The following is a 12,088-nucleotide window of genomic DNA, read 5'->3' on the forward strand; positions in this document are numbered from 1 at the left end:
AGGTAAAAAAAAGCCCAAGAGCAGAAATCACATAATGCATCTTCTTTTCTCGATGTTTTCATAACTAGCCTGTAGCAGAAATTAGGGCTCAGCATAAATTTCAGCAGCAGTTCTGAGAACTGACAGCCTTGTGTCAGCTGCAGCTGCAGAAGTTGTTTTTCTTGGTTCAAAGTTCGTAATTGTTGTTGCAGAAGAAATTTTCTGGACTGAGGTAGGCTTTATTTAGTTAGTTATTTTTAACCTTCTGTGGGTTGGGGGTGCAGGGGAGTGTTGTTTGCTTGCTTTGTGTTTTTTTCCTAAAGAAAAACGAAGAGATAGCTGGGAAGATAAGAAGTAACATAGAAGGAAGGAAGCCTTCCTCCATAAAGGAGGAAAAGACAGCTGGAACTCATGTTTTTGTATTTCATATTTCAAATTATAGTCACGGTTTGGTTAGTAAAAGCACTGGATGACTTCTGAGTTCTTCTCTATAATATGGTCCAGCTCGTCTTCACCTAAGTGGTGGCCTGTTAGTGTCATGGTAGCTCCCAAGTTGAGAAAACACTTACAGATGTCTTTATTTATTTATTTTTTTTTTAATTAAGCCTAGGAACTAGCTATGAAGAAAGAAGGGTTAGTTGTTGTTTTGTTTTTTTTCCCTCAAACAAACAAACAAATAAAAGGTACCGTTATTGACAAAAACTACTAAAACCTTAAGTGAATACCTGAAAGGTAAACGTGGCTACATAGTTCTAAAACATTCCCTTTTCGTATCTTGCCCAGCTGGTGTACTAGAAAATCAATCACAATGTGTAAAGCATTTTTTACAGACTGACATTTAGATAGCCATGTCTATTTAATATAAAATTCTCAGGAAAAATAATAGCAATAAATTCTACTACAAAGTTCTAGTGAATATTCAGAAATTCAAACAATGTGTCTTTGTTAGGTATTTACTGCTTTTTGTGGTTTTGGTTGTTTTGTTGGTCTGTTTTTTTGTATCATCAGACTTTTGCCTGATGGTGGCTGATTTGGAGAGAGTTACCATTTGGAAAGATAACCTAGAAATGTACCAATGTTTGGTACTTCTATGTTTTACCGCTGAAAAGAGGTAGACCTGCTTTCTTGTACTAACTTCCTCAGCTGAGAATACAGCCCTCCTTACTTCAGTTAGCTGATCCCATTTTTTTTTGCAGAGTGGTTGGACTAGCTGATCTCCAGAGGTCACTTCCACTCCTGCCATTCTGTGAACCAAAGTTATATTAGAAGCCAACTAGACGTTTGTAATCCCATATGCTGTAATTACTTAGATTTGTTGGTCTTTTATTTGTCAAACTGGTGTAACAGGCAATGTAATTAAAGGGAAAAAATTCTGCTCCGCTGCTATTTTCTCAATGTATATTATTTCATACTTAGTATAGTAAGAATTCAAAGAAATGGCAGAGTAATAGATTTGTGTCATTGTAGACTATTAAGGAGCTATTAATCCTTTCAGATTTTAATTCCCTGTGTAGCAGTCCTAGGCAATAGGACTAGTCTACACATTGGAAAATCTGACTTGTGGTGCCAAGGAAATTTATAAGACGATTATAATGTATGAAATTTAGCGTAGTAAGAATTCCACAATCCTCCCCTGAATCATTATTATGCATTCTGTTGATAATACATGTGGAATTCTGAAGCCATTTGGCCATTTCTTTGTGCACAGGAAAACGGAAGCCTTATGGTCTTTCATCCAGGTGCCCTGGTGGCTTCACTGGCAGCTGGAAGAAGCTGCGGACTTCTATAGAGTTCAGCCTCTCTCCAAACAGATAACATGGTTTTCTGTCCATATATGTAACTTCTAATTTTTTTAGATAGAAGCAGACTGATATAAAATGAGTGGCTGCCAGAAGGCTCAGCCTGCAGTCAAGCACCAGGTTGCAGCTGAGTGAGGGAGACAGGCTAAGGCTATAGATAATGGGGGGGTGTGTGTGTAATCTTATGAAGTCCCTCCACAAGCTTCAAGATTTGGTCTGTTTTCATAAGTGAAGTTTTTCCTTGTATGTGAACTACTTCCTAGATAGCAAAGCTCCATAAAATATTTTGGTTTTAGCTTCGTCTTAGAGGAAGATGATATGTCCTGTTCACTTGGTATGTACGACTGATCATGAATTCACTTGTGCAGCTCTTTCAGGCTGTCTGGCCAGTTTACCAGCTACAGCAACACATGTAAGAAGACGTCAAAAACTAATATTGCATGCGCTGACTCGTCAGTTGTTTGCCATAGTTCCTTAACTTCATATTGCAATACTCTACAGAATGGCAGAAATTAAATCCTGTTGCTTCTGGGTTAACTGCTTGTGCAGTATGTTGCTAGTCACTGTTAATTTTGCAGCCTGTTTCTTAACAGAACTGTATCATTTCCTTTCTTATTAGGGAGGACTGAATTTTTGTCAGTTTTCAGGAACCCCCTAGGTCAGCATCAGCCTTTTTGAGTGTGGAATAAATCAGGAAAACATAAGCCAAAAAAGTTGTGCCTCCTAAAATACCACATTTTCCAAATCTGGAAGAAAGACGGTGTAATTGATATAAACACTTCTTTTTTGTGTCACATGGAGACACTTGTGGATACTGGGGACATTTTCAAAAGAGTTAGGAAACTACTGGTAACATGACTTGGGAATATAGCTTCAAGAAACTGAAAAGGAGATTAAAAAGTGTGCAATGCCAAAATAAAATCTTCTTTCCTTAAAAGTCAGAGGAAGGCAATGGAGGAGTAACTTTTTGTAAGCAAAGGAGATGAATGGAGTAGCTTTTTATGAGTGACTGTGAGGTTAGGATACTTCAGTGTGGAAAAAAGTAGCATGGGATCATATGATGGAACCTGCAAAACCAGGAATGGCAAAATCAGGAATGAAGCTAGTAGGAGGCAAACAAACAAAAGGGGGTCCTTGTTTATGAGCCGGTTGGAAATGTTTTGCCAGCGAGTGTTAAAGATTACCTGGCTTCAAAAAAACACTGAATAAAGTTGGAAGGCTGAATGCACAAGAACCCCATCTATACAAGGAAGTCCCCATAGCTGAAAATGGTTGGAGCTTGAGTAACTACTGAGAGGTGCAACATGTTTGCTATGGTCTTAGTCTTCCCTACATGCTTATGGCCACTCTGCATCGGGGTTAGATGAACCTTTAGCTGACCCAGTAGGGTCACTCTTATGTTCCGTGCGTTATGGCTTCTTGAGGCTGAATACGTTGCTGGTTGTGCAGGTGGACATGGGTAAATGTATCCTTTCACAAGGGTCAAACTTCAATGAAGTTATTTTAAATTAAATTCATACTTTTTGTTTCTGTATAAAGATGCCTCTCTAGGACTGAATCTCTACAGCTAAAAATAGCACCTGAGTCACACTCTGCTTTGGTATCTGTTGTCCATGGGAGTAATGTGTGATTGAGAGCACTGGAGTTTGGCAGCCTCTGCTGGCATTTAAGCAGTCTCTGCTCATTGCCCTTCTGAGCTTAATGCCATAATAGGCACTTTTGGATATCATAACAGATACTCTGAATGTGTCCTCCACAAGTCTAGCTCCCTAACCTTGTCATGTTTGACTTGTTAATCATTCAGTAATAAGTTATCAAAAGCATTTCAGTTTCTAAAGATGAAATATTTAACAGTTGTTCATTTCAAAGGATGATGGGTGCAAATCCCAGAAGACAGTGTTAAGCAGCTAAACCATGCTTCAAAACCTGACGGTTCTGAAAACATTGAGATTGTGTCTGGTCCTTTGCTTCAGACAGACAAAACTTTGAGTTTCAAATGAAAATAGAAATTTTAAACAGGGAGGGTGGTATTAGACTGGTGTGACTGTATGATATATTTTTAAAGTAGTGATTTTTTCCCCTTTTTGAAGATTTTTAGTGATTAAATCTCATCATGTACATTTATAAAACGACAAGGAGATGACTGGTATCAATCTTAATAAATGCCCAAGAGTGTGTCATAGTAAGTTGTTGGAACTACCTCTGCTGCTGCTGCTAATGATCTACTGTCTAGAAACTACAGACTTATTATTATAACGGGAGTTATTCCGTAGAAGTGATTCATGTCACAGGATGCCATTTTGTAATTTTCTTCCATTGGATTTCATCTCTATGCTCTCCTGGCAGTATTTTACTTTTCCTGACAGATAGTTAATTTGAGAATTTCACAGCTGTACAAACAAATTCAGAGCATCAGGTCATGTGCAGTATGCACAGAGCCCACATTTGCTTAGGCTTAGTTTAGTAATCCCATTAATTGAGATTTTAAAATAAACATAAATAAATTGTATTAATAGTTATCAACATTTTAATAGGGAGGGCATAGTAGTCTGCCCACTATCCTTGAAGCTGCCCATGTGTTCATGTACATGTCACTGAAAAAAATGTTTTCACGGCGAATGAATGAAAACAGGTTGAAGCTGAATCATCCTTTTTCTCCAAGGTCTCGGAGGTTAATCAGATAAATCTCAACTCAAATCTCTCTTAGAAATACTTTTGAATAATGAACTGGAATCTAAAATTCAACCTCATTTTCAGGAAGCCAGGATCTAGATTTGATGTGGCGTATAAAAGAAATAGAAGTAAGTACAGATGCAAATATTTCTTGAGTCCTAGAATGTTTAATTCAACTATCCATTTAATTTTATTCTTCCAATGGGAGCTGATTTAATAAGATTAAACTGAATGTGCACTGAAATAAAGCTGTTATGTAGAAAACAGTGAGTAAATTTTGTCCTTGGATGTGCACGTGCACTTCCATTGAAACTGTCTATGAAACAGTAATTTCTGCACACGCACATTTATGCATTTCCTAACATTAAGAGATTCTGTCCACATCTTACCAATACTCCTAGTATCTGAAGTGTATTTTGCAGTCATTCCATAGCCAAAGCTTCCACTTGCTCCTGGGAAGCGTACTTAGTGAATCTGAAACTTGGTGAGTGTAGATCATGGCAACAGCATTGGCTTCTCAGAGTCATAGAGGTTTGCATAAGGCAAGATTTTTTCAGCCTAGTGACAGCAGTTTGAGAGTCGCATTATACATTTTGAGAGTTACAATTAAGAGATCTGAACTGCTATTTGGGCTGGAAATTTTTTGCCCTTAATTAAGTTCTAATATTGAAGTTGTATCTTGGAGGTGAAACAATTCAGCAATTTCACAACTGAAAACTCAGTTTGTTTTAAATTTCAAGATGTTTATGTTTCTAAAAAGAATTATGTATATCTGTGGAAGTAGAGGCAGAATCCTGTAAACTAAAGGACTTGAAAAGCCAGGGAATTGACTTGAATTCTGTCAATATTGAAAGAAGGGGCTGGTGGCAAAAGAATAAGATTAATAACTGGAGGCCAAGTTTACTTCCCATCTCGGATGTAAGCTTGCTGTTTACTTGTGGGAGAATACACCTCTGTGCTTTCATTTTCCACATCTGTAACCTGGGAATACTGTTCACTGTCCAATAGCGGCTTGATTTGTCAACATTGTGAAGTACTTGGAGCACTGTGAGGATTGCTGCCCCATTTGGTGAGCTGTGATTAGTCTTAGGTAGTTCCCATTATGAAAACCAAATGATACTTGGTTTTGCTCATCTACAAGAAACATGGAAACTCATGGTTCTGTAAATGTAGATCGGAGACAGACCTTTGCTTGTGAATCAACTGCTTCAAAGAGCTTTGTGTCTGCTCAGTGATGGGGCCACAAGCAAATGTAGGGAACCCAGTCCTCCTAAAGTAGAGAGTCTGGACCAATGGTTTAGGACTCATCTCCCAAACCAGAGTTGGGATTGAATAACAGCTCTGGGGTTGCTCTAACAATTTATAAGAACAAGATATGTTTATGCTTGTTCTATCTTTTCAATCATTCCTTTGCATGAAGGGAATTATGTGAGTGGAGAAATTATCAGAATCCTGGAGGTTCATGAGGAGTAACAAATGGGTCTGAATCTCCACGGCATGCATCATCAAAGAAAGCGAAGTGTCTGACAGCAGTTTAAAAGTGAGGAAATTTGGGTTTATAAAATCTTATGTCTTCATATTGATATGTTATCACATAGGTTAAATGACAAATGAATATGTTACTGTAACCCTCATTTATAGATAATCCAGGAAGATCCTTTCAAGTCTTGGACAAGGTGAGACACCTGTACAGATAATGTAATGTTGTTATTTTTGTTTACAGAAGACCATACACATCTGACAAATTGTAGAAGGTGTAATAGGTCATGTTAGTGTATTTTCACCGAAACTGATCAAATATCAAACCAGGAAGAGAACTAGGAAAATATTTGATAATTTCCCAAGGCAGCTAGCTTGGCTGGTGGACAGGAGGCGTACTATGCTTGGCGTAATTCAAAGGCTCAGTGGTTGGTTTAAGATCTAACTAAACCTGAATAAAGTAAAGATCACAGTATTTTTAAAGGATTCTTAAAAATGAGGAAGCTAGTGAAACATTCTTTGGGCTAGATATTATAGTTAATAAAATTAACACCACAGCTCTTTGAGCTTCCCATACTGGAGTTGTCAAAAAGGGGGTGTGTATTAAAATTATTTGGGATATTGAAATGCAAAAAAATAGGCCAAACCAGGTAACTCTGTTTTTCTTCTTTAAGTAGAAAAGGTCCTGCCCTAGGGAAATCTTCCTCTCAACAAATGATTGAGGTGCTGTGCAATTAACATTAGTAAATTTATAATTTCTTTTCATTTGAAATATAATAGCAATTTTTGAACTTACTGCATCAAAGTATTCTCAATTAAGAATAACATTAACAGATTCCTAAACGGAATCAGATATGTGTGATTGCTATCAGACCATCCATAGGTGCAATAGAGAGAATTGCTTCAATATTTTTTTAAATTTGGAAGGGGTATAAATTTTCATGTCTGAACGTGCAATTCAAGTTCAAATGGAAAGGGCTAAGAATAAATTTTCTCTTTGGACAGCCTCTTCTATTTTTTTGTCTGCTTTGAAGTATCTTCCTTTGAAGTATGTGGATCTTGCTTCTCTTAGACCCTGGATGGCCAAGCTGAAAGTCTGATCTAATCAACATGGTGGTTTTATTTTTACTGTAGGCTTCGGTTTCTCAAGGTTATCTGTGGCCTGTAAATGGGATGGATTCCCAGCAAATACAGGATTCTGTAAGCTTGGTGCCTTGAGCCTGTCTGCCCAGTGTAGAGTCCTCAGCTACAGCAGAACCATGTTCAGGTGCTCTCTGTAAGTTATAAATCTGACTCTCCAGTCGAGAATTGCATGAATGTCGTTTGGCTATGAACAGATTCTTTGTGGTCTGGGGCAGCAATTTACTTGTCTGCACACTTGTACTTTTTGGAGACTTTTGTTTTGCAGTAAAAGCTTGTGGAGCCAATTTCTAATCATATACAATATAGATAAGGCCCTCAGTTACTTGGGGAGGGGAAAGTATAGCATTGTCTTTTTGTGTATTAATCTTCATAGTGACAGACTGATGTGGATATGAGAGGAAAAGAATAATCTTGTGAAATGACTCACAAGTGCTAATCCATCTGGAAGGAATCATTTCCACAAGACTGTAAAGCTGTTCGGTAGAGAATTCCTTGTACCTTTCTCAGACATGTCAATAGCTTGCTGAGCTTATATTCAACTGGATTGCTACCAGGTTTCTTGCAGATACTGTAAGATTTGCCTGCAACAGATCATATGGACAAACTCTATATGCCTCAGCAAATAACTCTTACAACTAAAGCTTTTCTGCTTACAGGAGGATTGCATGGTAGGATAGAGTTCTATTTCCCACCAGACCATAAAAGGAGATTTCTGAACAAATTTAGAATATTACGTGGTTCCTTGGCACCTTCCAGGTGAATACATTGAAGAACTTAATAGGTTTTAGGTGCACTTTAAGCCGTACACTGTGGTGGGGGGCAGAGCTACACAATTCTGGCAGGAGCACCAAGACATCATGTCTGTCCAGATTGTTCTTCCTGCTGATACATCTTGTCCATGGGGAAGTATGGTTAAGTATGGTTTGTTCCCTTGTTTGGCTGAAGCACAATTAGTCTCTGTGAGAACTGGCCTTGCTGTTAGTGAACCTGAAGGTAGGGATTCTTCTGCACACCCCTCCCTCCACTGCTGTTTGACATTGCAGAAATAGTCAGAATTTGCATCTCAAGGTAACTGTAATGGAAAAAGCAGTGCAGATTTAAGCAGTTAACTGCCTCTTAGCTCCTGCTTTGCAAGATGTTATGATTCAGACTGCAAATCAGGTCGAGAACCAAACTTTGGTTTCTAGTATTATCATTAAACAGAAGACATCATAAAGTTTTTTTTTTTAAGCGATATTTAATTAACATTGTTTTTCTACGGACTACTAATACTCAGGCTCTTCATAAAATTTGTATTAAAACTGGAAGTTTTCATAACTTTTTTACCGTTACTTCAGGCCAGGTATTGCAAATAGTGACGGTATATTTTCTGAGAGGAATATATAAACAGCCATTTTTAGGTTTGCTGGATTTTACTTCTTATGTGAAATGCTTTGTAACATTCCTATTATTTATTTTAAGTCTGTAAAGCAAACTGTAAAAATCATTGTAACAGATATTTCTATGGGGCTTTTTATTTAGGCTATTAGGAATAATCTGGAACAGAAAGGTAAGATTAGGGACTTGAATGGAAATTAGCACATATTTTGAAAGCTTGAGAAAATATAATTTAGACTAACTATCTTCAGCTTAATCGTGGAATTCTTAGGTCAAACCTAGTGTTAGTAGTTTTTAGGGAATAATGAATAAGTAAGAGCTACAGAATTTGGTCCATTTACCAATAGTGAGTCTTGAACTTAAAATAATGAGCCAAAATTTCTGAAACAATGGGAATAGTGAATATACAGCCATAACTGCTGACTGCAATGCAGAAAGAGGAAACAGAAGTTACTCTGAGGCATAGACACCAATTTATAGATGTCATACTTATGTCTAATTTGTTTATTTAAATAAACATGTATTCCCATTTGGGCTTGTATATGTAAATTGGCCCCAAGTGCTTAAAGTATACAGTAAAGCTTTGTTCGCAACTTTAGAGGCTGATTTAAGGCTGGTTTGGAAATTTGGCTGTATAGATTAACATTCCAACATGTTTTTCAAATCACGGACATTTTTAAGTTCTACGCCAGCTTAGAATTCCCAGGGCTCTAGCGGTTTCCTTGTGGTTTCTAATTGGAAAACTCACAGAAAATCAGATTCTTTATCATAAAGGCAAAGATGCAATTTTTCTTAAGAATTAACATACAGGGCTTTGGAGAACCAGACTTACCTGCAGTGAGCTACATGTGAAATTCTTTCTGAATGTTTTCAGCATCTGCATAAAAATCGTATCTTTCTTAAACATCTGGTAGTCCAAAAAAGTGAACTGATAAAGAATGTGAAAATATTCTGTCTTCCTTTAGGCTGCGTAGATCTTTATCACAGTCTTCCTTGACACTTTGGCTCGTGTTAGGTAAAGCACCATTTGGAACCAATCTTACAGAAAGGGTTGGGAACTCCCCACCCTGCCTAGCACTTGAAAAGGTCACAAAGTGTGAGATTGATCATTGAGAGAAAAACAGACAGAAAAGGAAGAAGAGGCATGGCTGTAATACAGCAGTATACCCAGCATTGTAATTACTACATCAAGGAATTTGAATGGCTTCTTACATTTGTTATTCAGACTGCCAGTGAAAGGTTATCCACTATAATTCCATAGATCAAAGAATTACGTTGGTTATTTGAACTATATCACACCACACGGTAAGTGAAAGTATGGAAACATCTTTCACTACGAATTTTAGAACATATAATGTGTTTTAATGGACTTCAGCTATTCGGACTGAAATTAGTTCTAAGTGTTGTCCTTAGCTTGGGTTCTTCTGGAATGATTAAGGGGAAAAAGTGATTTTGATTTTTCTGAGACTAAAATGAGTTGTTTTTGCCAAAATTTAATATTTTTCATATTTGACTTTACTTTGAGAGAATCATATCCCCTTCAAGAATGTTATGTTTGATAAGACATGATTGTGGGCTAATAAGATGCTTTTTGAAGTATGTTCTATAAAAATCCAGTCAGATTTGACCAGTTTGTATCTCATGGAAAAATTGCTACTTATGCATGTAGTGGCCATGTTCATTCACATGTCATGCTGTGTGGCAATGAAGTAGCCACAAACAACTTACTCAAATGCAATCCTCCTGTTTTTCTCATTAAATTACAACATAAATGAGGGAAATTCAGAAACTAGGATTCTTCAACGTTGACTAACTCTACATTAATTCATCTCTGTCTTCTGTGGTTGTGATGGGGAAAGCTCACAATCACATATCAAAGATAAGGTATAATTCTCCTCTGAAACAGCGACTGTGAGAATTGCCCCATTCTGTTCTAATGAGATATTATCTAAGAAAGCTATTATGAAACGCCAATTTTAAAAATCCCCATCTAAACATTAATTTTTGAAATCCAGAGGTCTAAGGACAAAGTACAGAGCATTTATTGAATGGGAGTGAACTACTGAATCCCAGGCTTTGCCCCTTGCATTTTTTTTCAGGAACACTGCAAGATCTTTGCCATGTCTTACCTTAGGGTCTCTGTCTTGCATTCTCTGTTTATAAAATTTTAATACACTTTTTTTTTTTTTTACTGTGATTGCAGTCTCTCGCTTTAATGCTATTTAATAGTAGTCTCTCTCTTTAATGCTGTTACAGCATTAGGAAAAAACAAGCCACCTTTGATTTTTGCTTTTGGCCTGCTAGCGTTTTCAGATTGTAGATAAGTAGAAGTAGTGGCTTTTCATTTGTCATGCATACACGTCAGGAGTTTGTAAATAACTTCTACAAGATCTTTGAAAGACTTAATAAAAGTGAACTTGTCAGTAGGCATGGATATGTTAGATGCCTGGAAGGTTTGAAAGTCAATGTATAGGCTTCCCCAAGACTTTGGAATATAATGACTTAATTCCATCTTCAATTACACAAATGGACTGGGGAGGAACAGGGTCTGACACCTGTTTAAATGGGCTTTTTGTTGTCAGCTTCCATTAGCTCTGCCCCACCTGCTTTCCAATGGTTCCTGGTTGTTGGTCTCTGTGTGTTATCCAGCTGCCCAATAGCCAGCTGCTCGTAGGTGGCCTTCTCATTCTGGCAGACGTCGCGATTTTGCCTCCACATGTTGAAATGGACATGTCTCTTGGCTGCATTTAAGTCAGTTATTAGTCAAATAATCCAATGTGCTTAAGCTGGTGAATGAAGCTTCTGCCTTGCCAATTTTTGACATTATTTATTTCTGAGTATCCCAATTGTCTGCTGCATTGTACGTGTATTGGGTCATCTCTTGTATTCCTTGGCTTTCTAACACATCACTAGAAGCAGGAGCTGCAGTATTTCTGTTAAATTATTTTTTATAACTATTTATTATCCCCATCTTTTTTTTAAACGTTAACCAATGTTTTCATCTTTTGCTGTGTGACCAGTAAGCTGTGTCTTGGGCGGAGCACTTAGAAGAACAAAACTTTTAAAACTATATTGTTGTTAAATTAAGCTAATTCTCTGTCTATGCTTACTGTTAAGGTAAAAATAAGGCTCCATGGAAGAAGTGGGAGACTGTATTCTACTTTGACGCTAATAGCAAGGCTAAACTGTTCACTTAGTTCTGTATTTATTTTAACATGATAGTCTGTATGTTGACATAAAGCCTTGGTGATGTTAATTATTTGTATTGGCATATCATAAATCTGTTAGGTATTCCGAAGTGATCACAAATGCTTTCTTTCAGTCTAGAATATTGGTAATGGGTGATTTTTGGCTTTTGATGATCTCTGCAGTGATTGTGTAGGGTAACTATCTGGTCAACACATGGTCTTTAAACTTGAAATCCAACCTGCTATTCCAGTAAAATGATATCTTTCTACAGTACCTAATATGACAGTGCAAAGACTGTATTTCACTGAAAGACAATGTTTTGCCAATCGGTATGTGAATTGCTTAGGGATGCTTTCTTTGTTTTAAGTACAATGTCATTTTGCATTAATCTGGAAGCTGTTCCTGGTTCCACGTGTATTGAAAAGTTTGACATTTTTTATTGATGTCTC

The 12,088-nt window shown here is 37.2% G+C and overlaps 1 protein-coding gene across 1 annotated transcript in view; it reads left to right on the forward strand.

Annotated features, from left to right (window-relative positions):
* The window catches only part of GAS2 (growth arrest specific 2), an 82,855-nt gene that overhangs the window by 9,166 nt on the left and 61,601 nt on the right, over positions 1-12,088 (forward strand). The window lies entirely within an intron of this gene.

The sequence above is a fragment of the Leptosomus discolor genome, chromosome 12 (assembly GCF_034619465.1).
Source record: "Leptosomus discolor isolate bLepDis1 chromosome 12, bLepDis1.hap2, whole genome shotgun sequence".
Lineage (NCBI taxonomy): Eukaryota > Metazoa > Chordata > Aves > Leptosomiformes > Leptosomidae > Leptosomus > Leptosomus discolor.